This window comes from Lissotriton helveticus, chromosome 4_1 (genome assembly GCF_964261635.1).
Source record: "Lissotriton helveticus chromosome 4_1, aLisHel1.1, whole genome shotgun sequence".
Lineage (NCBI taxonomy): Eukaryota > Metazoa > Chordata > Amphibia > Caudata > Salamandridae > Lissotriton > Lissotriton helveticus.
The window spans coordinates 1200589689-1200607584 of NC_136063.1; the positions used below are offsets into that span (position 1 = coordinate 1200589689).

At 30.5% G+C, this 17896-nt stretch overlaps 22 non-coding genes across 22 annotated transcripts; all 22 read left to right on the forward strand.

The window, feature by feature from the left end:
• The first annotated feature begins 523 nt into the window (after positions 1-523).
• Positions 524-597, forward strand: TRNAT-AGU (transfer RNA threonine (anticodon AGU)). The gene has a single exon. It is a non-coding gene; the product is annotated as a tRNA-Thr (tRNA).
• A 438-nt stretch (positions 598-1035) lies between these two features.
• Positions 1036-1108, forward strand: TRNAT-CGU (transfer RNA threonine (anticodon CGU)). The gene has a single exon. It is a non-coding gene; the product is annotated as a tRNA-Thr (tRNA).
• Positions 1109-1538: 430 nt separating this feature from the next.
• TRNAT-AGU (transfer RNA threonine (anticodon AGU)) lies at positions 1539-1612 on the forward strand. The gene has a single exon. It is a non-coding gene; the product is annotated as a tRNA-Thr (tRNA).
• Positions 1613-2049: 437 nt separating this feature from the next.
• TRNAT-CGU (transfer RNA threonine (anticodon CGU)) lies at positions 2050-2122 on the forward strand. Its single transcript has one exon. It is a non-coding gene; the product is annotated as a tRNA-Thr (tRNA).
• Positions 2123-2552: 430 nt separating this feature from the next.
• Positions 2553-2626, forward strand: TRNAT-AGU (transfer RNA threonine (anticodon AGU)). Its single transcript has one exon. It is a non-coding gene; the product is annotated as a tRNA-Thr (tRNA).
• A 437-nt stretch (positions 2627-3063) lies between these two features.
• On the forward strand, positions 3064-3136 carry TRNAT-CGU (transfer RNA threonine (anticodon CGU)). The gene has a single exon. It is a non-coding gene; the product is annotated as a tRNA-Thr (tRNA).
• A 2968-nt stretch (positions 3137-6104) lies between these two features.
• Positions 6105-6177, forward strand: TRNAT-CGU (transfer RNA threonine (anticodon CGU)). Its single transcript has one exon. It is a non-coding gene; the product is annotated as a tRNA-Thr (tRNA).
• Positions 6178-7117: 940 nt separating this feature from the next.
• Positions 7118-7190, forward strand: TRNAT-UGU (transfer RNA threonine (anticodon UGU)). Its single transcript has one exon. It is a non-coding gene; the product is annotated as a tRNA-Thr (tRNA).
• A 942-nt stretch (positions 7191-8132) lies between these two features.
• TRNAT-CGU (transfer RNA threonine (anticodon CGU)) lies at positions 8133-8205 on the forward strand. Its single transcript has one exon. It is a non-coding gene; the product is annotated as a tRNA-Thr (tRNA).
• A 941-nt stretch (positions 8206-9146) lies between these two features.
• Positions 9147-9219, forward strand: TRNAT-CGU (transfer RNA threonine (anticodon CGU)). The gene has a single exon. It is a non-coding gene; the product is annotated as a tRNA-Thr (tRNA).
• A 430-nt stretch (positions 9220-9649) lies between these two features.
• On the forward strand, positions 9650-9723 carry TRNAT-AGU (transfer RNA threonine (anticodon AGU)). Its single transcript has one exon. It is a non-coding gene; the product is annotated as a tRNA-Thr (tRNA).
• A 437-nt stretch (positions 9724-10160) lies between these two features.
• On the forward strand, positions 10161-10233 carry TRNAT-CGU (transfer RNA threonine (anticodon CGU)). The gene has a single exon. It is a non-coding gene; the product is annotated as a tRNA-Thr (tRNA).
• Positions 10234-10663: 430 nt separating this feature from the next.
• TRNAT-AGU (transfer RNA threonine (anticodon AGU)) lies at positions 10664-10737 on the forward strand. The gene has a single exon. It is a non-coding gene; the product is annotated as a tRNA-Thr (tRNA).
• A 437-nt stretch (positions 10738-11174) lies between these two features.
• TRNAT-CGU (transfer RNA threonine (anticodon CGU)) lies at positions 11175-11247 on the forward strand. The gene has a single exon. It is a non-coding gene; the product is annotated as a tRNA-Thr (tRNA).
• Positions 11248-11677: 430 nt separating this feature from the next.
• On the forward strand, positions 11678-11751 carry TRNAT-AGU (transfer RNA threonine (anticodon AGU)). The gene has a single exon. It is a non-coding gene; the product is annotated as a tRNA-Thr (tRNA).
• A 437-nt stretch (positions 11752-12188) lies between these two features.
• Positions 12189-12261, forward strand: TRNAT-CGU (transfer RNA threonine (anticodon CGU)). The gene has a single exon. It is a non-coding gene; the product is annotated as a tRNA-Thr (tRNA).
• Positions 12262-13202: 941 nt separating this feature from the next.
• On the forward strand, positions 13203-13275 carry TRNAT-CGU (transfer RNA threonine (anticodon CGU)). Its single transcript has one exon. It is a non-coding gene; the product is annotated as a tRNA-Thr (tRNA).
• Positions 13276-13704: 429 nt separating this feature from the next.
• On the forward strand, positions 13705-13778 carry TRNAT-AGU (transfer RNA threonine (anticodon AGU)). The gene has a single exon. It is a non-coding gene; the product is annotated as a tRNA-Thr (tRNA).
• A 437-nt stretch (positions 13779-14215) lies between these two features.
• On the forward strand, positions 14216-14288 carry TRNAT-CGU (transfer RNA threonine (anticodon CGU)). Its single transcript has one exon. It is a non-coding gene; the product is annotated as a tRNA-Thr (tRNA).
• A 430-nt stretch (positions 14289-14718) lies between these two features.
• TRNAT-AGU (transfer RNA threonine (anticodon AGU)) lies at positions 14719-14792 on the forward strand. Its single transcript has one exon. It is a non-coding gene; the product is annotated as a tRNA-Thr (tRNA).
• A 438-nt stretch (positions 14793-15230) lies between these two features.
• On the forward strand, positions 15231-15303 carry TRNAT-CGU (transfer RNA threonine (anticodon CGU)). Its single transcript has one exon. It is a non-coding gene; the product is annotated as a tRNA-Thr (tRNA).
• A 429-nt stretch (positions 15304-15732) lies between these two features.
• Positions 15733-15806, forward strand: TRNAT-AGU (transfer RNA threonine (anticodon AGU)). Its single transcript has one exon. It is a non-coding gene; the product is annotated as a tRNA-Thr (tRNA).
• The last annotated feature ends 2090 nt before the right edge of the window (positions 15807-17896 follow it).

Genomic DNA, 17896 nt, shown 5'->3' on the forward strand with positions numbered 1-17896 from the left:
CATGAATTTTATTTCATTGACGTTGGTGCTGTGGCTTAGTGGTTAAAGCACGTGTCCCGTAAACAGGAAATCCTGAGTTTCAATCTCAGCAGCACCGGTTTTCTCCATGCATTAGAAATCATTTTCATCAAACAAGTGTTGAATACAATTTAAGAATAAACGTCTGGTTCTATGAACTTTAGAAAAAGTTATCATAAAAAGAAATAAAAAACTTGGTATTGTGAAGATTTTTGTAGGAATGCATTGACTGAAATAGCGAAAAGAAAATGACAAAGAACAAGATAGAGCCGAATGATCACTCGGTTGTTGAATACAACTAATCCATTCTTCAGCAAGGTTTATTTTAAAATTCTTTGAATAGGGTAAACTTCAAATTAGAGAGGTGTTTTTGAATAAGTGAAGCGTCTTCATCAAAAGTGTTTGAGTAGAGAAGACTGTGAACTTATAAAATATTATGAAAGTGAAAAAACAATATTCTCTTGAACACCATAAAGAAAAGTCTTTCAAACTTAAGACTCAAGGGGGTGCTGTGGCTTAGCTGGTTAAAGCGCCTGTCTAGTAAACAGGAGATCCTGAGTTCAACTCTCAGCAGTGCCTTGCTTTTCTCTTTGTTATATAACAAATCATTTTCATTAGGTCCTATTTTGATACAATTACAATATAAAAGTCTGATTAATCTTACTGTTGAACAGATCATCTTAAACCTCATAAAAACCCAAGTATTTTCAAGATTATAGAGTGAATACTGTTATTGCAAAATAAAAAAAAGACTTATCTATGAAAAAGACGTAGATGACATTACTACCTCTATTTGAGCAATATTAATGCCTTCATGAGAAGAAAATTGTAAAGTATTCAAGAAATGAAATTGGGTTTTATAAGAGTACTTGTTTATTAAAACTTATTAATACTTGTTTAGTGATTGAGTATCTTTTTGTGATTAAGATTACAGTACATATAAAGAAGAATTAATAGCAGGAAACAAATTTTCATCATCAACAATAAATTATTCATGAATTTTATTTCATTGACGTTCGTGCTGTGGCTTAGTGGTTAAAGCACCTGTCTCGTAAACAGGAAATCCTGAGTTCAAATCTCAGCAGCACCTAACTGTTTTCTCCATGCTTTAGAAATAATTTTCATCAAACAAGTGTTGAATACAATTTAAGAAGAAACGTCTGGTTCTATGAACTTTAGAAAAAGTTATCATAAAACGATATAAAATTCTTGGTATTGTGAAGATTTATGTAGGAATGCATTGACTGAAATAGCGAAAAGAAAATGACAAAGAACAAGATAGAGCTGAATGATCACTCGGTTGTTGAATACAACTAATCTATTCTTCAGCAAGGTATATTTTAAAATTCTATGAATAGGGTAAACTTCAAATTAGAGAGGTGTTTTTGAATAAGTGAAGCGTCTTTATCTAAAGTGTTTGAGTAGAGAAGACTGTGAACTTATAAAATATTATGAAAGTGAAAAAACAATATTCTCTTGAACACCATAAAGAAAAGTCTTTCAAACTTGAGACTCAAGGGGGTGCTGTGGCTTAGCTGGTTAAAGCGCCTGTCTAGTAAACAGGAGATCCTGAGTTCAACTCTCAGCAGTGTCTTGCTTTTCTCTTTGTTATATAACAAATCATTTTCATTAGGTCCTATTTTGATACAATTAAAATATAAAAGTATGATTAATCTTACTGTTGAACAGATCATCTTAAACCTCATAAAAACCCAAGTATTTTCAAGATTATAGAGTGAATACTGTTATTGCAAAATTAAAAAAGACATATCTATGAAAAAGACGTAGATGACATTACTACCTCTATTTGAGCAATATTAATGCCTTCATGAAAAGAAAATTGTAAAGTATTCAAGAAATGAAATTGGGTTTTATAAGAGTACTTGTTTATTAAAATCTATTAATACTTGTTTAGTGATTGAGTATCTTTTTCTGATTAAGATTACAGTACATATAAAAAAGAATTAATAGCAGGAAACAAATTTTCATCATCAACAATAAATTATTCATGAATTTTATTTCATTGACTTTGGTGCTGTGGCTTAGTGGTTAAAGCGCCTGTCTCGTAAACAGGAAATCCTGAGTTCAAATCTCAGCAGCACCTAACTGTTTTCTCCATGCTTTAGTAATAATTTTCATCAAACAAGTGTTGAATACAATTTAAGAATAAACGTCTGGTTCTATGAACTTTAGAAAAAGTTACCATAAAACGATATAAAATTCTTGGTATTGTGAAGATTTTTGTAGGAATGCATTGACTGAAATAGCGAAAAGAAAATGACAAAGAACAAGATAGAGCTGAATGATCACTCGGTTGTTGAATACAACTAATCCATTCTTCAGCAAGGTATATTTTAAAATTCTATGAATAGGGTAAACTTCAAATTAGAGAGGTGTTTTTGAATAAGTGAAGCGTCTTCATCTAAAGTGTTTGAGTAGAGAAGACTGTGAACTTATAAAATATTATGAAAGTGAAAAAACAATATTCTCTTGAACACCATAAAGAAAAGTCTTTCAAACTTGAGACTCAAGGGGGTGCTGTGGCTTAGCTGGTTAAAGCGCCTGTCTAGTAAACAGGAGATCCTGAGTTCAACTCTCAGCAGTGTCTTGCTTTTCTCTTTGTTATATAACAAATCATTTTCATTAGGTCCTATTTTGATACAATTAAAATATAAAAGTATGATTAATCTTACTGTTGAACAGATCATCTTAAACCTCATAAAAACCCAAGTATTTTCAAGATTATAGAGTGAATACTGTTATTGCAAAATTAAAAAAGACATATCTATGAAAAAGACGTAGATGACATTACTACCTCTATTTGAGCAATATTAATGCCTTCATGAAAAGAAAATTGTAAAGTATTCAAGAAATGAAATTGGGTTTTATAAGAGTACTTGTTTATTAAAATCTATTAATACTTGTTTAGTGATTGAGTATCTTTTTCTGATTAAGATTACAGTACATATAAAAAAGAATTAATAGCAGGAAACAAATTTTCATCATCAACAATAAATTATTCATGAATTTTATTTCATTGACTTTGGTGCTGTGGCTTAGTGGTTAAAGCGCCTGTCTCGTAAACAGGAAATCCTGAGTTCAAATCTCAGCAGCACCTAACTGTTTTCTCCATGCTTTAGTAATAATTTTCATCAAACAAGTGTTGAATACAATTTAAGAATAAACGTCTGGTTCTATGAACTTTAGAAAAAGTTACCATAAAACGATATAAAATTCTTGGTATTGTGAAGATTTTTGTAGGAATGCATTGACTGAAATAGCGAAAAGAAAATGACAAAGAACAAGATAGAGCTGAATGATCACTCGGTTGTTGAATACAACTAATCCATTCTTCAGCAAGGTATATTTTAAAATTCTATGAATAGGGTAAACTTCAAATTAGAGAGGTGTTTTTGAATAAGTGAAGCGTCTTCATCTAAAGTGTTTGAGTAGAGAAGACTGTGAACTTATAAAATATTATGAAAGTGAAAAAACAATATTCTCTTAAAACCATAAAGAAAAGTCTTTCAAACTTAAGACTCAAGGGGGTGCTGTGGCTTAGCTGGGTAAAGCGCCTATCTAGTAAACAGGAGATCCTGAATTCATCTCTCTGCAGTGCCTTGCTTTTCTCTTTGTTATATAACAAATCATTTTCTTTAGGTCCTATTTTGATACAATTAAAGTATAAAAGTCTGATTAATCTTACTGTTGAACAGATCATCTTAAACCTCATAAAAACCCAAGTATTTTCAAGATTATAGAGTGAATACTGTTATTGCAAAATTAAAAAAGACATATCTATGAAAAAGACGTAGATGACATTACTACCTCTATTTGAGCAATATTAATGCCTTCATGAAAAGAAAATTGTAAAGTATTCAAGAAATGAAATTGGGTTTTATAAGAGTACTTGTTTATTAAAATCTATTAATACTTGTTTAGTGATTTAGTATCTTTTTCTGATTAAGATTACAGTACATATAAAAAAGAATTAATAGCAGGAAACAAATTTTCATCATCAACAATAAATTATTCATGAATTTTACTTCATTGACGTTGAAGCTGTGGCTTAGTGGTTAAAGCGCCTGTCTCGTAAACAGGAAATCCTGAGTTCAAATCTCAGCAGCACCTAACTTTTTTCTCCATGCTTTAGAAATAATTTTCATCAAACAAGTGTTGAATACAATTTAAGAATAAACGTCTGGTTCTATGAACTTTAGAAAAAGTTATCTAAAACGAAATAAAATACTTGGTATTGTGAAGATTTTTGTAGGAATGCATTGACTGAAATAGCGAAAAGAAAATGACAAAGAACTAGATAGAGCTGAATGATCACTCGGTTGTTGAATACAACTAATCCATTCTTCAGCAAAGTATATTTTAAAATTCTATGAATAGGGTAAACTTCAAATTAGAGAGGTGTTTTTGAATAAGTGAAGCGTCTTCATCTAAAGTGTTTGAGTAGAGAAGACTGTGAACGTATAAAATATTATGAAAGTGAAAAAACAATATTCTCTTGAACACCATAAAGAAAAGTCTTTCAAACTTAAGACTCAAGGGGGTGCTGTGGCTTAGCTGGTTAAAGCGCCTGTCTAGTAAACAGGAGATCCTGAGTTCATCTCTCTGCAGTGCCTTCCTTTTCTTTTTGTTATATAACAAATCATTTTCTTTAGGTCCTATTTTGATACAATTAAAGTATAAAAGTCTGATTAATCTTACTGTTGAACAGATCATCTTAAACCTCATAAAAACCCAAGTATTTTCAAGATTATAGAGTGAATACTGTTATTGCAAAATAAAAAAAGACATATCTATGAAAAAGACGTAGATGACATTACTACCTCTATTTGAGCAATATTAATGCCTTCATGAAAAGAAAATTGTAAAGTATTCAAGAAATGAAATTGGGTTTTATAAGAGTACTTGTTTATTAAAACCTATTAATACTTGTTCAGTGATTGAGTATCTTTTTCTGATTAAGATTACAGTACATATAAAGAAGAATTAATAGCAGGAAACAAATTTTCATCATCAACAATATATTATTCATGAATTTTACCTCATTGACGTTGGTTCTGTGGCTTAGTGGTTAAAGCACCTGTCTCGTAAACCAGAAATCCTGAGTTCAAATCTCAGCAGCACCTAACTGTTTTCTCCATGCTTTAGAAATAATTTTCATCAAACAAGTGTTGAATACAATTTAAGAATAAACGTCTGGTTCTATGAACTTTAGAAAAAGTTATCATTAAACGAAGAAAAATACTTGGTATTGTGAAGATTTTTGTAGGAATGCATTGACTGAAATAGCGAAAAGAAAATGACAAAGAACAAGATAGAGCTGAATGATCACTCGGTTGTTGAATACAACTAATCCATTCTTCAGCAAAGTATATTTTAAAATTCTATGAATAGGGTAAACTTCAAATTAGAGAGGTGTTTTTGAATAAGTGAAGCGTCTTCATCTAAAGTGTTTGAGTAGAGAAGACTGTGAACTTATAAAATATTATGAAAGTGAAAAAGCAATATTCTCTTGAACACCATAAAGAAAAGTCTTTCAAACTTAAGACTCAAGGGGGTGCTGTGGCTTAGCTGGTTAAAGCACCTGTCTAGTAATCAGGAGATCCTGAGTTCAACTCTCAGCATTGCCTTGCTTTTCTCTTTGTTATATAACAAATCATTTTCATTCGGTCCTATTTTGTTACAATTAAAATATAAAAGTCTGATTAATCTTACTGTTGAACAGATCATCTTAAACCTCATAAAAACCCAAGTATTTTCAAGATTATAGAGTGAATACTGTTATTGCAAAATGAAAAAAAGACATATCTATGAAAAAGACGTAGATGACATTACTACCTCTATTTGAGCAATATTAATGCCTTCATGAAAAGAAAATTGTAAAGTATTCAAGAAATGAAATTGGGTTTTATAAGAGTACTTGTTTATTAAAACCTATTAATACTTGTTTAGTGATTGAGTATCTTTTTCTGATTAAGATTACAGTACATATAAAGAAGAATTAATAGCAGGAAACAAATATTCATCATCAACAATAAATTATTCATGAATTTTACTTCATTGACGTTGGTGCTGTGGCTTAGTGGTTAAAGCGCCTGTCTCGTAAACAGGAAATCCTGAGTTCAAATCTCAGCAGCACCTAACTGTTTTCTCCATGCTTTAGAAATAATTTTCATCAAACAAGTGTTGAATACAATTTAAGAATAAACGTCTGGTTCTACGAACCATAGAAAAAGTTATCATTAAACGAAATAAAATACTTGGTATTGTGAAGATTTTTGTAGGAATGCATTGACTGAAATAGCGAAAAGAAAATGACAAAGAACAAGATAGAGCTGAATGATCACTCGGTTGTTGAATACAACTAATCCATTCTTCAGCAAAGTATATTTTAAAATTCTATGAATAGGGTAAACTTCAAATTAGAGAGGTGTTTTTGAATAAGTGAAGCGTCTTCATCTAAAGTGTTTGAGTAGAGAAGACTGTGAACTTATAAAATATTATGAAAGTGAAAAAGCAATATTCTCTTGAACACCATAAAGAAAAGTCTTTCAAACTTAAGACTCAAGGGGGTGCTGTGGCTTAGCTGGTTAAAGCACCTGTCTAGTAATCAGGAGATCCCGAGTTCAACTCTCAGTATTGCCTTGCTTTTCTCTTTGTTATATAACAAATCATTTTCATTCGGTCCTATTTTGTTACAATTAAAATATAAAAGTCTGATTAATCTTACTGTTGAACAGATCATCTTAAACCTCATAAAAACCCAAGTATTTTCAAGATTACAGAGTGAATACTGTTATTCCAAAATAAAAAAAGACATATCTATGAAAAAGACGTAGATTACATTACTACCTCTATTTGAGCAATATTAATGCCTTCATGAAAAGAAAATTGTAAAGTATTCAAGAAATGAAATTGGGTTTTATAAGAGTACTTATTATTAAAACCTATTAATACTTGTTCAGTGATTGAGTATCTTTTTCTGATTAAGATTACAGTACATATAAAGAAGAATTAATAGCAGGAAACAAATTTTCATCATCAACAATATATTATTCATGAATTTTACTTCATTGACGTTGGTTCTGTGGCTTAGTGGTTAAAGCGCCTGTCTTGTAAATAGGAAATCCTGAGTTCAAATCTCAGCAGCACCTAACTGTTTTCTCCATGCTTTAGAAATAATTTTCATCAAACAAGTGTTGAATACAATTTAAGAATAAACGTCTGGTTCTACGAACCATAGAAAAAGTTATCATTAAACGAAATAAAATACTTGGTATTGTGAAGATTTTTGTAGGAATGCATTGACTGAAATAGCGAAAAGAAAATGACAAAGAACAAGATAGAGCTGAATGATCACTCGGTTGTTGAATACAACTAATCCATTCTTCAGCAAAGTATATTTTAAAATTCTATGAATAGGATAAACTTCAAATTAGAGAGGTGTTTTTGAATAAGTGAAGCGTCTTCATCTAAAGTGTTTGAGTAGAGAAGACTGTGAACTTATAAAATATTATGAAAGTGAAAAAGCAATATTCTCTTGAACACCATAAAGAAAAGTCTTTCAAACTTAAGACTCAAGGGGGTGCTGTGGCTTAGCTGGTTAAAGCACCTGTCTAGTAATCAGGAGATCCTGAGTTCAACTCTCAGCATTGCCTTGCTTTTCTCTTTGTTATATAACAAATCATTTTCATTCGGTCCTATTTTGTTACAATTAAAATATAAAAGTCTGATTAATCTTACTGTTGAACAGATCATCTTAAACCTCATAAAAACCCAAGTATTTTCAAGATTATAGAGTGAATACTGTTATTGCAAAATGAAAAAAAGACATATCTATGAAAAAGACGTAGATGACATTACTACCTCTATTTGAGCAATATTAATGCCTTCATGAAAAGAAAATTGTAAAGTATTCAAGAAATGAAATTGGGTTTTATAAGAGTACTTGTTTATTAAAACCTATTAATACTTGTTTAGTGATTGAGTATCTTTTTCTGATTAAGATTACAGTACATATAAAGAAGAATTAATAGCAGGAAACAAATATTCATCATCAACAATAAATTATTCATGAATTTTACTTCATTGACGTTGGTGCTGTGGCTTAGTGGTTAAAGCGCCTGTCTCGTAAACAGGAAATCCTGAGTTCAAATCTCAGCAGCACCTAACTGTTTTCTCCATGCTTTAGAAATAATTTTCATCAAACAAGTGTTGAATACAATTTAAGAATAAACGTCTGGTTCTACGAACCATAGAAAAAGTTAACATTAAACGAAATAAAATACTTGGTATTGTGAAGATTTTTGTAGGAATGCATTGACTGAAATAGCGAAAAGAAAATGACAAAGAACAAGATAGAGCTGAATGATCACTCGGTTGTTGAATACAACTAATCCATTCTTCAGCAAAGTATATTTTAAAATTCTATGAATAGGGTAAACTTCAAATTAGAGAGGTGTTTTTGAATAAGTGAAGCGTCTTCATCTAAAGTGTTTGAGTAGAGAAGACTGTGAACTTATAAAATATTATGAAAGTGAAAAAGCAATATTCTCTTGAACACCATAAAGAAAAGTCTTTCAAAATTAAGACTCAAGGGGGTGCTGTGGCTTATCTGGTTAAAGCACCTGTCTAGTAATCAGGAGATCCTGAGTAAAACTCTCAGCATTGCCTTGCTTTTCTCTTTGTTATATAACAAATCATTTTCATTCGGTCCTATTTTGTTACAATTAAAATATAAAAGTCTGATTAATCTTACTGTTGAACAGATCATCTTAAACCTCATAAAAACCCAAGTATTTTCAAGATTATAGAGTGAATACTGTTATTGCAAAATGAAAAAAGACATATCTATGAAAAAGACGTAGATGACATTACTACCTCTATTTGAGCAATATTAATGCCTTCATGAAAAGAAAATTGTAAAGTATTCAAGAAATGAAATTGGGTTTTATAAGAGTACTTGTTTATTAAAACCTATTAATACTTGTTTAGTGATTGAGTATCTTTTTCTGAATAAGATTACAGTACATATAAAGAAGAATTAATAGCAGGAAACAAATATTCATCATCAATAATAAATTATTCATGAATTTTACTTCATTGACGTTGGTGCTGTGGCTTAGTGGTTAAAGCGCCTGTCTCGTAAACTGGAAATCCTGAGTTCAAATCTCAGCAGCACCTAACTGTTTTCTCCATGCTTTAGAAATAATTTTCATCAAACAAGTGTTGAATACAATTTAAGAATAAACGTCTTGTTCTATGAACTTTAGAAAAAGTTATCATAAAACGAAATAAAATACTTGGTATTGTGAAGATTTTTGTAGGAATGCATTGACTGAAATTGCGAAAAGAAAATGACAAAGAACAAGATAGAGCTGAATGATCACTCGGTTTTTGAATACAACTAATCCATTCTTCAGCAAGGTATATTTTAAAATTCTATGAATAGGGTAAACTTCAAATTAGAGAGGTGTTTTTGAATAAGTGAAGCGTCTTCATCTAAAGTGTTTGAGTAGAGAAGACTCTGAACTTATAAAATATTATGAAAGTGAAAAAACAATATTCTCTTGAACACCATAAAGAAAAGTCTTTCAAACTTAAGACTCAAGGGGGTGCTGTGGCTTAGCTGGTTAAAGCACCTGTCTAGTAAACAGGAGATCCTGAGTTCAACTCTCAGCAGTGCCTTGCTTTTCTCTTTGTTATATAACAAATCATTTTCATTAGGTCCTATTTTGATACAATTAAAATATAAAAGTCTGATTAATCTTACTGTTGAACAGATCATCTTAAACCTCATAAAAGCCCAAGTATTTTCAAGATTATAGAGTGAATACTGTTATTGCAAAATAAAAAAAGACATATCTGTGAAAAAGACGTAGATGACATTACTACCTCTATTTGAGCAATATTAATGCCTTCATGAAAAGAAAATTGTTAAGTATTCAAGAAATGATATTGGGTTTTATAAGAGTACTTGTTTATTAAAACCTAATAATACTTGTTTAGTGATTGAGTATCTTTTTCTGATTAAGATTACAGTACATATAAAGAAGATTTAATAGCAGGAAACAAATTTTCATCATCAACAATAAATTATTCATGAATTTTACTTCATTGACGTTGGTGCTGTGTCTTAGTGGTTAAAGCGCTTGTCTCGTAAACTGGAAATCCTGAGTTCAAATCTCAGCAGCACCTAACTTTTTTCTCCATGCTTTAGAAATAATGTTCATCAAACAAGTGTTGAATACAATTTAAGAATAAACGTCTGGTTCTATGAACTTTAGAAAAAGTTATCATAAAACGAAATAAAATACTTGGTATTGTGAAGATTTTTGTAGGAATGCATTGACTGAAATAGCGAAAAGAAAATGACAAAGAACAAGATAGAGCCGAATGATCACTCGGTTGTTGAATACAACTAATCCATTCTTCAGCAAGGTATATTTTTAAATTCTATGAATAGGGTAAACTTCAAATTAGAGAGGTGTTTTTGAATAAGTGAAGCGTCTTCATCTAAAGTGTTTGAGTAGAGAAGACTGTGAACTTATAAAATATTATGAAAGTGAAAAAACAATATTCTCTTGAACACCATAAAGAAAAGTCTTTCAAACTTAAGACTCAAGGTGGTGCTGTGGCTTAGCTGGTTAAAGCACCTGTCTAGTAAACAGGAGATCCTGAGTTCAACTCTCAGCAGTGCCTTGCTTTTCTCTTTGTTATATAGCAAATCATTTTCATTAGGTCCTATTTTGATACAATCAAAATATAAAAGTCTGATTAATCTTACTGTTGAACAGATCATCTTAAACCTCATAAAAACCCAAGTATTTTCAAGATTATAGAGTGAATACTGTTATTGCAAAATAAAAAAAGACATATCTATGAAAAAGACGTAGATGACATTACTACCTCTATTTGAGCAATATTAATGCCTTCATGAAAAGAAAATTGTAAAGTATTCAAGAAATGAAATTGGGTTTTATAAGAGTACTTGTTTATTAAAACCTATTAATACTTGTTTAGTGATTGAGTATCTTTTTCTGATTAAGATTACAGTACATATAAAGAAGAATTAATAGCAGGAAACAAATTTTCATCATCAACAATAAATTATTCATGAATTTTACTTCATTGACGTTGGTCCTGTGGCTTAGTGGTTAAAGCGCCTGTCTCGTAAACAGGAAATCTTGAGTTCAAATCTCAGCAGCACCTAACTGTTTTCTCCATGCTTTAGAAATAATTTTCATCAAACAAGTGTTGAATACAATTTAAGAATAAACGTCTGGTTCTATGAACTTTAGAAAAAGTTATCATAAAGCGAAATAAAATACTTGGTATTGTGAAGATTTTTGTAGGAATGCATTGACTGAAATAGCGAAAATAAAATGACAAAGAACAAGATAGAGCTGAATGATCACTCGGTTGTTGAATACAAATAATCCATTCTTCAGCAAGGTATATTTTAAAATTCTATGAATAGGGTAAACTTCAAATTAGAGAGGTGTTTTTGAATAAGTGAAGCGTCTTCATCTAAAGTGTTTGAGTAGAGAAGACTGTGAACTTATAAAATATTATGAAAGTGAAAAAACAATATTCTCTTGAACACCATAAAGAAAAGTCTTTCAAACTTAAGACTCAAGGGGGTGCTGTGGCTTAGCTGGTTAAAGCGCCTGTCTAGTAAACAGGAGATCCTGAGTTCAACTCTCAGCAGTGCCTTGCTTTTCTCGTTGTTATATAACAAATCATTTTCATTAGGTCCTATTTTGATACAATTAAAATATAAAAGTCTGATTAATCTTACTGTTGAACAGATCATCTTAAACCTCATAAAAACCCAAGTATTTTCAAGATTATAGAGTAAATACTGTTATTGCAAAATAAAAAAAGACATATCTGTGAAAAAGACGTAGATGACATTACTACCTCTATTTGAGCAATATTAATGCCTTCATGAAAAGAAAATTGTAAAGTATTCAAGAAATGATATTGGGTTTTATAAGAGTACTTGTTTATTAAAACCTAATAATACTTGTTTAGTGATTGAGTATCTTTTTCTGATTAAGATTACAGTACATATAAAGAAGAATTAATAGCAGGAAACAAATATTCATCATCAACAATAAATTATTCATGAATTTTACTTCATTGACGTTGGTGCTGTGGCTTAGTGGTTAAAGCGCCTGTCTCGTAAACAGGAAATCCTGAGTTCAAATCTCAGCAGCACCTAACTGTTTTCTCCATGCTTTAGAAATAATTTTCATCAAACAAGTGTTGAATACAATTTAAGAATAAACGTCTTGTTCTATGAACTTTAGAAAAAGTTATCATAAAACGAAATAAAATACTTGGTATTGTGAAGATTTTTGTAGGAATGCATTGACTGAAATTGCGAAAAGAAAATGACAAAGAACAAGATAGAGCTGAATGATCACTCGGTTTTTGAATACAACTAATCCATTCTTCAGCAAGGTATATTTTAAAATTCTATGAATAGGGTAAACTTCAAATTAGAGAGGTGTTTTTGAATAAGTAAAGCGTCTTCATCTAAAGTGTTTGAGTAGAGAAGACTCTGAACTTATAAAATATTATGAAAGTGAAAAAACAATATTCTCTTGAATACCAAAAAGAAAAGTCTTTCAAACTTAAGACTCAAGGGGGTGCTGTGGCTTAGCTGGTTAAAGCACCTGTCTAGTAAACAGGAGATCCTGAGTTCAACTCTCAGCATTGCCTTGCTTTTCTCTTTGTTATATAACAAATCATTTTCATTAGGTCCTATTTTGATACAATTAAAATATAAAAGTCTGATTAATCTTACTGTTGAACAGATCATCTTAAACCTCATAAAAACCCAAGTATTTTCAAGATTATAGAGTGAATACTGTTATTGCAAAATAAAAAAAGACATATCTGTGAAAAAGACGTAGATGACATTCCTACCTCTATTTGAGCAATATTAATGCCTTCATGAAAAGAAAATTGTAAAGTATTCAAGAAATGATATTGGGTTTTATAAGAGTACTTGTTTATTAAAACCTAATAATACTTGTTTAGTGATTGAGTATCTTTTTCTGATTAAGATTACAGTACATATAAAGAAGAATTAATAGCAGGAAACAAATTTTCATCATCAACAATAAATTATTCATGAATTTTACTTCATTGACGTTGGTGCTGTGTCTTAGTGGTTAAAGCACCTGTCTCGTAAACTGGAAATCCTGAGTTCAAATCTCAGCAGCACCAAATTTTTTCTCCATGCTTTAGAAATAATGTTCATCAAACAAGTGTTGAATACAATTTAAGAATAAACGTCTGGTTCTATGAACTTTAGAAAAAGTTATCATAAAACGAAATAAAATACTTGGTATTGTGAAGATTTTTGTAGGAATGCATTGACTGAAATAGCGAAAAGAAAATGACAAAGAACAAGATAGAGCCGAATGATCACTCGGTTGTTGAATACAACTAATCCATTCTTCAGCAAGGTATATTTTAAAATTCTATGAATAGGGTAAACTTCAAATTAGAGAGGTGTTTTTGAATAAGTGAAGCATCTTCATCTAAAGTGTTTGAGTAGAGAAGACTGTGAACTTATAAAATATTATGAAAGTGAAAAAACAATATTCTCTTGAACACCATAAAGAAAAGTCTTTCAAACTTAAGACTCAAGGGGGTGCTGTGGCTTAGCTGGTTAAAGCACCTGTCTAGTAAACAGGAGATCCTGAGTTCAACTCTCAGCGGTGCCTTGCTTTTCTCTTTGTTATATAACAAATCATTTTCATTAGGTCCTATTTTGATACAATTAAAATATAAAAGTCTGATTAATCTTACTGTTGAACAGATCATCTTAAACCTCATAAAAACCCAAGTATTTTCAAGATCATAGAGTGAATACTGTTATTGCAAAATAAAAAAAGACATATCTGTGAAAAAGACGTAGATGACATTACTACCTCTATTTGAGCAATATTAATGCCTTCATGAAAAGAAAATTGTAAAGTATTCAAGAAATGATATTGGGTTTTATAAGAGTACTTGTTTATTAAAACCTAATAATACTTGTTTAGTGATTGAGTATCTTTTTCTGATTAAGATTACAGTACATATAAAGAAGAATTAATAGCAGGAAACAAATTTTCATCATCAACAATAAATTATTCATGAATTTTACTTCATTGACGTTGGTGCTGTGTCTTAGTGGTTAAAGCGCCTGTCTCGTAAACTGGAAATCCTGAGTTCAAATCTCAGCAGCACCTAACTTTTTTCTCCATGCTTTAGAAATAATGTTCATCAAACAAGTGTTGAATACAATTTAAGAATAAACGTCTGGTTCTATGAACTTTAGAAAAAGTTATCATAAAACGAAATAAAATACTTGGTATTGTGAAGATTTTTGTAGGAATGCATTGACTGAAATAGCGAAAAGAAAATGACAAAGAACAAGATAGAGCCGAATGATCACTCGGTTGTTGAATACAACTAATCCATTCTTCAGCAAGGTTTATTTTAAAATTCTTTGAATAGGGTAAACTTCAAATTAGAGAGGTGTTTTTGAATAAGTGAAGCGTCTTCATCAAAAGTGTTTGAGTAGAGAAGACTGTGAACTTATAAAATATTATGAAAGTGAAAAAACAATATTCTCTTGAACACCATAAAGAAAAGTCTTTCAAACTTAAGACTCAAGGGGGTGCTGTGGCTTAGCTGGTTAAAGTGCCTGTCTAGTAAACAGGAGATCCTGAGTTCAACTCTCAGCAGTGCCTTGCTTTTCTCTTTGTTATATAACAAATCATTTTCATTAGGTCCTATTTTGATACAATTACAATATAAAAGTCTGATTAATCTTACTGTTGAACAGATCATCTTAAACCGCATAAAAACCCAAGTATTTTCAAGATTATAGAGTGAATACTGTTATTGCAAAATAAAAAAAAGACTTATCTATGAAAAAGACGTAGATGACATTACTACCTCTATTTGAGCAATATTAATGCCTTCATGAGAAGAAAATTGTAAAGTATTCAAGAAATGAAATTGGGTTTTATAAGAGTACTTGTTTATTAAAACTTATTAATACTTGTTTAGTGATTGAGTATCTTTTTGTGATTAAGATTACAGTACATATAAAGAAGAATTAATAGCAGGAAACAAATTTTCATCATCAACAATAAATTATTCATGAATTTTATTTCATTGACGTTCGTGCTGTGGCTTAGTGGTTAAAGCACCTGTCTCGTAAACAGGAAATCCTGAGTTCAAATCTCAGCAGCACCTAACTGTTTTCTCCATGCTTTAGAAATAATTTTCATCAAACAAGTGTTGAATACAATTTAAGAAGAAACGTCTGGTTCTATGAACTTTAGAAAAAGTTATCATAAAACGATATAAAATTCTTGGTATTGTGAAGATTTATGTAGGAATGCATTGACTGAAATAGCGAAAAGAAAATGACAAAGAACAAGATAGAGCTGAATGATCACTCGGTTGTTGAATACAACTAATCTATTCTTCAGCAAGGTATATTTTAAAATTCTATGAATAGGGTAAACTTCAAATTAGAGAGGTGTTTTTGAATAAGTGAAGCGTCTTTATCTAAAGTGTTTGAGTAGAGAAGACTGTGAACTTATAAAATTTATGAAAGTGAAAAAACAATATTCTCTTGAACACCATAAAGAAAAGTCTTTCAAACTTGAGACTCAAGGGGGTGCTGTGGCTTAGCTGGTTAAAGCGCCTGTCTAGTAAACAGGAGATCCTGAGTTCAACTCTCAGCAGTGTCTTGCTTTTCTCTTTGTTATATAACAAATCATTTTCATTAGGTCCTATTTTGATACAATTAAAATATAAAAGTATGATTAATCTTACTGTTGAACAGATCATCTTAAACCTCATAAAAACCCAAGTATTTTCAAGATTATAGAGTGAATACTGTTATTGCAAAATTAAAAAAGACATATCTATGAAAAAGACGTAGATGACATTACTACCTCTATTTGAGCAATATTAATGCCTTCATGAAAAGAAAATTGTAAAGTATTCAAGAAATGAAATTGGGTTTTATAAGAGTACTTGTTTATTAAAATCTATTAATACTTGTTTAGTGATTGAGTATCTTTTTCTGATTAAGATTACAGTACATATAAAAAAGAATTAATAGCAGGAAACAAATTTTCATCATCAACAATAAATTATTCATGAATTTTACTTCATTGACGTTGAAGCTGTGGCTTAGTGGTTAAAGCGCCTGTCTCGTAAACAGGAAATCCTGAGTTCAAATCTCAGCAGCACCTAACTTTTTTCTCCATGCTTTAGAAATAATTTTCATCAAACAAGTGTTGAATACAATTTAAGAATAAACGTCTGGTTCTATGAACTTTAGAAAAAGTTATCTAAAACGAAATAAAATACTTGGTATTGTGAAGATTTTTGTAGGAATGCATTGACTGAAATAGCGAAAAGAAAATGACAAAGAACTAGATAGAGCTGAATGATCACTCGGTTGTTGAATACAACTAATCCATTCTTCAGCAAAGTATATTTTAAAATTCTATGAATAGGGTAAACTTCAAATTAGAGAGGTGTTTTTGAATAAGTGAAGCGTCTTCATCTAAAGTGTTTGAGTAGAGAAGACTGTGAACGTATAAAATATTATGAAAGTGAAAAAACAATATTCTCTTGAACACCATAAAGAAAAGTCTTTCAAACTTAAGACTCAAGGGGGTGCTGTGGCTTAGCTGGTTAAAGCGCCTGTCTAGTAAACAGGAGATCCTGAGTTCATCTCTCTGCAGTGCCTTCCTTTTCTTTTTGTTATATAACAAATCATTTTCTTTAGGTCCTATTTTGATACAATTAAAGTATAAAAGTCTGATTAATCTTACTGTTGAACAGATCATCTTAAACCTCATAAAAACCCAAGTATTTTCAAGATTATAGAGTGAATACTGTTATTGCAAAATAAAAAAAGACATATCTATGAAAAAGACGTAGATGACATTACTACCTCTATTTGAGCAATATTAATGCCTTCATGAAAAGAAAATTGTAAAGTATTCAAGAAATGAAATTGGGTTTTATAAGAGTACTTGTTTATTAAAACCTATTAATACTTGTTCAGTGATTGAGTATCTTTTTCTGATTAAGATTACAGTACATATAAAGAAGAATTAATAGCAGGAAACAAATTTTCATCATCAACAATATATTATTCATGAATTTTACTTCATTGATGTTGGTTCTGTGGCTTAGTGGTTAAAGCACCTGTCTCGTAAACCAGAAATCCTGAGTTCAAATCTCAGCAGCACCTAACTGTTTTCTCCATGCTTTAGAAATAATTTTCATCAAACAAGTGTTGAATACAATTTAAGAATAAACGTCTGGTTCTATGAACTTTAGAAAAAGTTATCATTAAACGAAGAAAAATACTTGGTATTGTGAAGATTTTTGTAGGAATGCATTGACTGAAATAGCGAAAAGAAAATGACAAAGAACAAGATAGAGCTGAATGATCACTCGGTTGTTGAATACAACTAATCCATTCTTCAGCAAAGTATATTTTAAAATTCTATGAATAGGGTAAACTTCAAATTAGAGAGGTGTTTTTGAATAAGTGAAGCGTCTTCATCTAAAGTGTTTGAGTAGAGAAGACTGTGAATTTATAAAATATTATGAAAGTGAAAAAGCAATATTCTCTTGAACACCATAAAGAAAAGTCGTTCAAACTTAAGACTCAAGGGGGTGCTGTGGCTTAGCTGGTTAAAGCACCTGTCTAGTAATCAGGAGATCCCGAGGTCAACTCTCAGTATTGCCTTGCTTTTCTCTTTGTTATATAACAAATCATTTTCATTCGGTCCTATTTTGTTACAATTAAAAT